This window comes from Triticum dicoccoides, chromosome 6B (assembly GCF_002162155.2).
Source record: "Triticum dicoccoides isolate Atlit2015 ecotype Zavitan chromosome 6B, WEW_v2.0, whole genome shotgun sequence".
NCBI classification, from domain to species: Eukaryota; Viridiplantae; Streptophyta; class Magnoliopsida; order Poales; family Poaceae; genus Triticum; species Triticum dicoccoides.
The window spans coordinates 720,756,632-720,764,073 of NC_041391.1; positions in this window are offsets into that span (position 1 = coordinate 720,756,632).

Sequence of the window (7,442 nt, forward strand, 5' to 3'; positions counted from 1 at the left end):
CTGAAACTTGCCAACCAAACAGAAAGTTGCCATACTTCATAACTAAAGTTGCCATCCTCAGGTAACCAAACTTGCCATAAAAAAGTCAGGGCGGAAACGCTTCATGCCACACGTGTGGCATTTATCAGGGTCTTTTACTGGCAAGATGTGTATACTACATATGTTTCTTACCGATAGGTTTGAAGAAACACGGTAATTAATCATTATCACTGTTCAAGAAACATATCACTACAAGAAACCAACTTATACGTGACAGATTTGTGATGACAGTTTCAGAAACCGTCATGGACAACTTACTACATCCGCGCAAGCCCACTAAAGCCCGCCTAAAGCCCTAAACCTTTCTCCATATAAAATCTAACCCTTAGACTCTCCCTTCCCCAATATTTTTCTCCATCCGCCACCCTCTCTCTTTCCTGGACTCTCCCTTCCCACCTGCGCCCTCTCTCTTTCCTGGACTCTCCCTTCGCTCCTTTCCGAGACCGAGTTCATTCGACATTAGCAGCAAGTGGCGGTCATCCCCGCCGGCGGCGCGTCCGTGCCTAGCCAGGACTGCCACCGCGCGCCGTCGCTCATCGTAGACCGTTGTGCTGTCCCGAGCTGAGCTCCCACTGGCCGAACTCGGCGGCGGCGGGAGCGCCACCCCCATCCGGTACGTGAGATTTTCACGCAGATCTGTTCTTCAGTGCATCGTGTCTCCTGACTCCGCATGATGTACTGTATTTGCTAGGTGCCTGTATATTCTGTTGAGATCGGCGTGAGTCTTTTTGCGCCTGATTCATTCAAGCAATCTATCTGCAGATAACTAATTCGTTTACTTATTGGAAAGCATTTTTTTTCTAGTAGAGACGGGATTGTGAAGCTCAGGTTCTGCATTCTTGCGTACCGTATTTATCTTCTCATCAATCTAATTTGTATGTCAGTATAACAAGGTGGTAAAGTAGGAAAGGAGGATTGTTGCAAGCCAGGAAATCCCGCTGCCCATGGGGCAAAAAACCTGGCACACCAAACTATCCTAATTATTACAAAACCAAGTAGCTGAAGTATGACCAGCAGTTTTGATAACAAGTCTAACCAAAGTAGTACTGTAGTTCAACTGATCATTCAACACAGCAGTGTTATCATTCAGGGCTGTGCTGCCTCATTGTGATCATACTTCCTGTGGTGGCCTCTCTTCTTTTAAAGTCATATCTTGTGTGCTTATTTGATCTGGTCGTAGTAATTAAGATGCAGAAAAATTATATTTTTGTGCTTGATTCTTCACGTACAAGGCCTTGGGTAGTTTAATCTCGTGTGCTTATTTAATCAGATCTCATGTGCTTATTTGATCAGATATCGTGTGCTTGGCTCTGCACATACAAGGTCTTAGCTAGTTGTCAGGGAGGAATCTTGGCCTCATGGCTGAAACTTGGGTGAAGCTGTGGGCATACAAAATATATCTTTGTGTTTTTTCTTTGCCTTATAAACATGCTGTGAATGAACCGAATGTTGGCAAACAACTTCATATCCATTCTCACTTACTCTGATATCTCTGAAAATGAAAGGGGCGAAAGATAGCGCAGAGAACACAAGGTTTATGTTGTAAAATTTGGTCTTAGTTACATGGTATTAGCTAGCATAAACATAACACAACTAGCATGCCTAGATGCAAACAACTTTGATTGTAAGATTTGTTAACAACTAACTAGCAAGACCAGATTATTCATTCTAAATGTGATGATCAACAGCAGATAAAAAATAAGTAGGTCTTCACAATGTCCACCACTGTATATCTCTGCACGTTTCCAGGCCTTGATTTGATATAAAGATAATCCAATATATCTTCTCGCTTATGTCCTGGATTTTCCTATGGCTTGACTCTCTTTCTCTGATTTTTTGATACATGACTTGCTACCTAAAGATGCAGATGCTGAAACCTTCCTACTGCAGGTGTGCCCACATGTTTGCTGAGATGTTTGATCACATCATCACATCAAAACAAAAACAAAATCTGGCCTTGTGCAATTCCATCAAAACAGCGTACTGATTTCTACTACATGGCGTACATGTAAGACCCCCAAGATCCCACGTCCTACTTAATTAATTGTGTGCATGAAGTATTCTAGCTTTGCACAAACTAAGGTGACTTCTTACTATTACGTATATGCATGTAGTAGTTCAAGTTCAAGCTTGCGTGTAGTAGTCAAGCTTGCATACACTAATTAATATCACAAGGAAAACAGACATGCTTCTGATTTGGCACTGAAGATATTAAATATGAAAATTGTGAAGGATATGTGCTAGGATTTTATAATTAAGTTGTATATGGTGACCACAATGCTTTTTGTTTCATGGTGAAACCTTTCTGGTTCCCCTAGATCGAGCATATCAAAGATGCAATCTGTACAAGATGAACCAATGAGAAAAAAATGAAACTTCAGACTTCGGCTTGTACCTTAATAACCTTTGCATTTAATTATTGTTTCCTATTGTAGTAATAGTACTCTCAATGCTGGTCTTTGGGCACCATATAGATTGTTATGCATAGAAGTAGCAGGGGTAATTAAATCATTGGGTTTGTGATAGAAAAGCTATTCTGCCCATCCTTGTATAAGTGAAGGATGATCAAGTGAAGGATGATCAATTCAAGCTGCACTTTGCTATCTATTATTTCCTTGTTTATCAAGTATTTTTTTAGTTTCATAGTCCACTACATTACAAATTTTGATTTATCATCTAATAGCAAGGACGTAGCTTAATGCTCCATGAATAAATCTATAAGAGTGTGGGAGATCTCAATAGAATTGTATCGTATTCTTTGCTGATATTTATATGCCATTTGAAATGTACTTGTCAAGCAAGTATTGTTTACTACTGTCAGAGCATTGAGATGAACTTGCAGCATAAACTTGTTGAGACAAGAACGTTTGAAGTTTACGTTGATCGGGTCAACAAGCAAAGGCTCCCCATCAGGATATTGTTTGTTAGTGATGCCATTATTTTTGGCATAGATACTTTGTTATTATCATATGTAAGATTTAAGAACTTTGGACATGTAATTCTTTTTTATGTTTGTTCAAATTCTCTTAATTCTTCTGTTTATTAATATCTGCAATATCTAATGTTGATGTAAATCTGTTAGGTATGATCGACTAATGGTGTACTTGGTGCTGCCCATCACAGTCTGCCACAACATGATAGTTGCCATTAGGAGGGCTGACAACAAGAACCTGAACAACAACCTTAGTAACTTGTATGTTCTGTTGATGCAAACTACATTGTGTTGATTCCTAACTTAGCTATGCATTGTATTCTCTTAATTGATGATGTAGATTATCATTCCATGGAGGATTTTGTAAACAGCGATGTTGTAAATAATATGTGATCTGTGTATTGTATAACACTTTGGAAGTACTTTCTCTTGGCCCAGAATTGGCACTATGTTTTGTATTATGCTAGAAAGTTGTACTGAGTCAAAACTGGTTGAAAGAAATGTGATAATGGGATCGACTAAATTTAAATTTTGTGTAAATTCTTGACAATTTCTATGACAAAAATAGTGGCCACATAGGCAGCCACGTCATTCCAATAGGTCGATCCAAAATCTTACGTGGCATCATTCCATGACGGTCTATTCTGTCATAAAGGCCTGGGCCTAGTTTGTCCTGGGCGGGCTTGTGATAGACCCGTGACGGTCAAAAACCGTCATGGAAGGTACGGTGTCAAATTATGACGCGATATACATGACGGATTTGGAGTCCCTCATGGGCGTGCATCCATGATGGTTTTTCGCTCACCTATGACGGATTAGAACCGTCATGTATTAACAGGTTTCTTGTAGTGTATGGCCTCTGCATAATGAGTTGCATGAGCAGAATAAACAAGCTGAGGACTAGGCCGGAGAGAGCGCGATGGAGCGCGGGCGCCGATCGCGTTTCCGACAGAGGGGAATCAATCTGCCGGAACAGCAGCCGGGGGTCACCATCTGTTCAGCGAAAGAAAGGTTTGGACCCTCGTTAGAAGCGTTTGGTTCGGCACCCACGTGTTTTGTGTATTGTTTATTTGATCCGACTATCAGAAGAAAAATTGTACCTGATTACAAAGTTGAGCGGCAAGGGAGCGATTAATCGATCATTTAGATTCCTCAATCCCCGCGATGGAGGAGTCAGGGTTGGCGGTGATGGACATCTCCTTCTTCCACGGCGGTGAGGCCGAGACCGAGGGGGACACTGGTGCCAGAAAGCGGATGGAGGAGGATGCGAGGACAGAGGACCGTGAGTGTATCTCTAGCACAACAACTCCATGTCCATCTCCATGTGCCAACGAGGAGCAACCGCCACCAGAGGAGACGACAAAGCAGCAGGAGGAGGAGGTTGTAATATATATAGGACAAATTTTTCCTACTACCGGGTGTAGTTACACCCATTTTTATTTTGTACATTTTAAGTAGTATCTACCATACCGCAGTGTATGTATGCGTAGTATGTAGTATGTAAGAATATTTAGGTAGTATATATACTATTTTTAGGTAGTATGTAGTATATTTTTAGCATACTTCTTTTTACGTACAAATATGTACGTATTTTCACAAATATGATAAAAACATGGGCTCACATGCAATTTTTTCACATAACTCGCTTTCGAGTATCTTAGATATAGTATATAAACATAGTAAAAATAGTAAGGTAGAGTATATACTACCACATAGTAGTATATGAGAAATGGGTGTAGCTACACCCGGTAGTAGGATGCATTGCAGCTAGGAAGAAAACAATTTCAGTTTCCATTCTTCATGGAGAAAGAAATTAAATAACCACAAATCCATGGACGATAAGATGATCGAATGAGCCAACATTTTTTAGCATGTCTTTATAATTAATTTTTTTAAGAAACATTTATGTGTTGTTGTATTAATAACAACAACAAATATCTAGTCTTTCCTGCAACACATTGCTTAATTCTGGTTCATGCGACATTGCAGCAACTCTTCATAATTAGTGCAACATTAAACATGAATAAGAACAGATTGGAGTGGGGACTTTTAATACCATTGAAAAAGTCATAAAAACCGAGAGGGGGTGGTCCTTAATCTTTAGTCGAAGAGAAAAAAGCAGGTTGACATCTGAATTTTGTGTTTATTCCAAACTACTATTTTTTTGCGAAATTATTTTATACTTTTTTGCATTTTTAAGTTGTGTCTGACAATTATTCTCAGTAATTTGCAGGTGAAATAGATTGGAATTACGTCAAAGAAAGAGGTATAGTTTTTGTAGTCATAATTTTGTACTAAACTTCTTTACTTATTTAAACTAATTATAAGTACTACAATTTTAACAGGTATAAATTTATATTTTACTTAGTTGTTCTATCCATGCAATTATGGCACATCAACAGGTCATGCATATCGATCATAAGTAACATACTTTATTTTTATGTGTTATCATGGGCGGTGTATGTGTTACGCTTGCAACATACTTGTATAGTTAGTGCTTCACATTTTTTTTTTAAATACAAAACAAGAACATATTTTGAATGTTAAAAGCTTACACCGGGAACTTATATAATCCCAATCGAGAACTTATATAGTTAATATTATATTTTCGAGACATGGTTATCTTACATATTTTGTATGTTGACTTTTCTAAAATATGAATCGAGGACAATCTTACATTAGCCTTTTCAGTGATTTTCATATCACCAGTTTATACATTATTTTACCAAGTTTACCCCGGCAACATATGTGATATCATGTAGTTGTATTATAGTGAGTTTGTATGTGCCACTAAATATCTAAAAAGAGTTGGTAGAGTGTTTTAGAGCACATCTATAAAATAATTTGGTAAAGGATTCTAGAGTATAAGCTTGGGTTTAGTTCACATACCCATATTTCCCCACTTGGCCAAATCTTTTTGCATCTACATGTGGTTAATTTTTGTTATCACTACAACAACTACGAAAATATCAACCTTCTTAGCAAAATGTCCCCAATATAGTGCTCTTTATTTTTTTGTGAGATGTTGCAACATTTCTCGCCACCAGTTTCGCAGTTAAATTTTTGATGCCTTGCCACAATATTGTAGGACAGTGTGGCAAAAGTCAGTTATGAACCAAATGTAATCTAGATTACCAAATTAATATAAGTGCAACAAAATACATAACTATAGATTATACTAGGTTCTACAAGTAGCTTATACTCGGAATACCATCTTCGTTCTCTCTTCTTGGTGTGCCATTTTCTTGTTCAAATTCCCGTAATTAAAAAATATCAACCGAGGTGAGGTGTGACAATCATTATACATTTTTATTTTTTGATCATCTTTGTCGATCTCATCATTGTTGTTGGTCTTGACTTGGCAGTCAGCCTCTATCTTTATTTTTATTCCAATACTCCTCCTCCTACTTTCTCGTGCAGGTATATAGTTAAGTGTTTCCACTATTGCTTCCAGAGGTTTGAATTATGGAATGGTAGGAAAGATGCTCCCTCCATACTCGAATTTCTCTAGCAGGTATATATAGTTAAGTGTTTCAACTCCTGCTTCCGGATCAACCGGTCTTGTGATTTCTATGAACTTGAGGGCTGCATCAGCTGCCACTAGGAAGGTTGCCTAAGAAATTGTTAACCATCCATCACAAAGTCATTGTGTGAAAACATGGAACTTCGCATTTGTAACAAGATGATATTGGACTTATTCCAATCAATAAGTAGTTTGCGTCGAAAATGAAGCATAGAAGGGGCCAATTTCATGGAAGCATTTTACTGAGGACGACAGTAATCTACATCCCCTTATATATTCGTTTCATTATTTTTTTGACGAGTTATATTCGTTTCATTATTTTTTTTTGACGAGTTATATTCGTTTCATTATTTTTTGACAAGTTATATTCGTTTTCGAAGCGATGTAGTTTTTTGGAGTACTCTTTCTTCCCCTTGGCCCGGTACGTCCAAGTTGAGAAGTGTTTCATCATCGAATTTTCTCCTCTGCTCCTATCGAAACGTTCTCCTCCAAAGAATCCATTCAAACTTTGGCATCAACCTGAGTAAGACGAAACATCACAAAGAGTACCAGATCCAGTGAGGTAAAATATAGGGGACGAGGTCTAACTGAAGGCCTCTAGTTGACATCTCAACAGAGAAGAACCATTACTGGGTCTTGTAATTATTTATCATCAAGAGCTGTATGTATATTCGAAAAAAAAAGCAAGAGGTGTATGTATCGTGCACATATGTTTCTTACTGATGAGCTTGAAGAGATGCAGCAATCTTTTAGCCGCTTTTCCGACAGGGGAACAGCAGCCGCCATCGGAACAGATGAGGTTTGGTTTGGTACCCCGGCCGTCTCCGTGCAGAGATTCATTTAGCCGCGTTTGGTTTGGTTGGTGACCACGTACGTGTTTTTTCTACTATATGTTCGATCCCCGGCGATCCCTGTCAAAAAAAATATCTAAACCTAATTAAAAAGTTA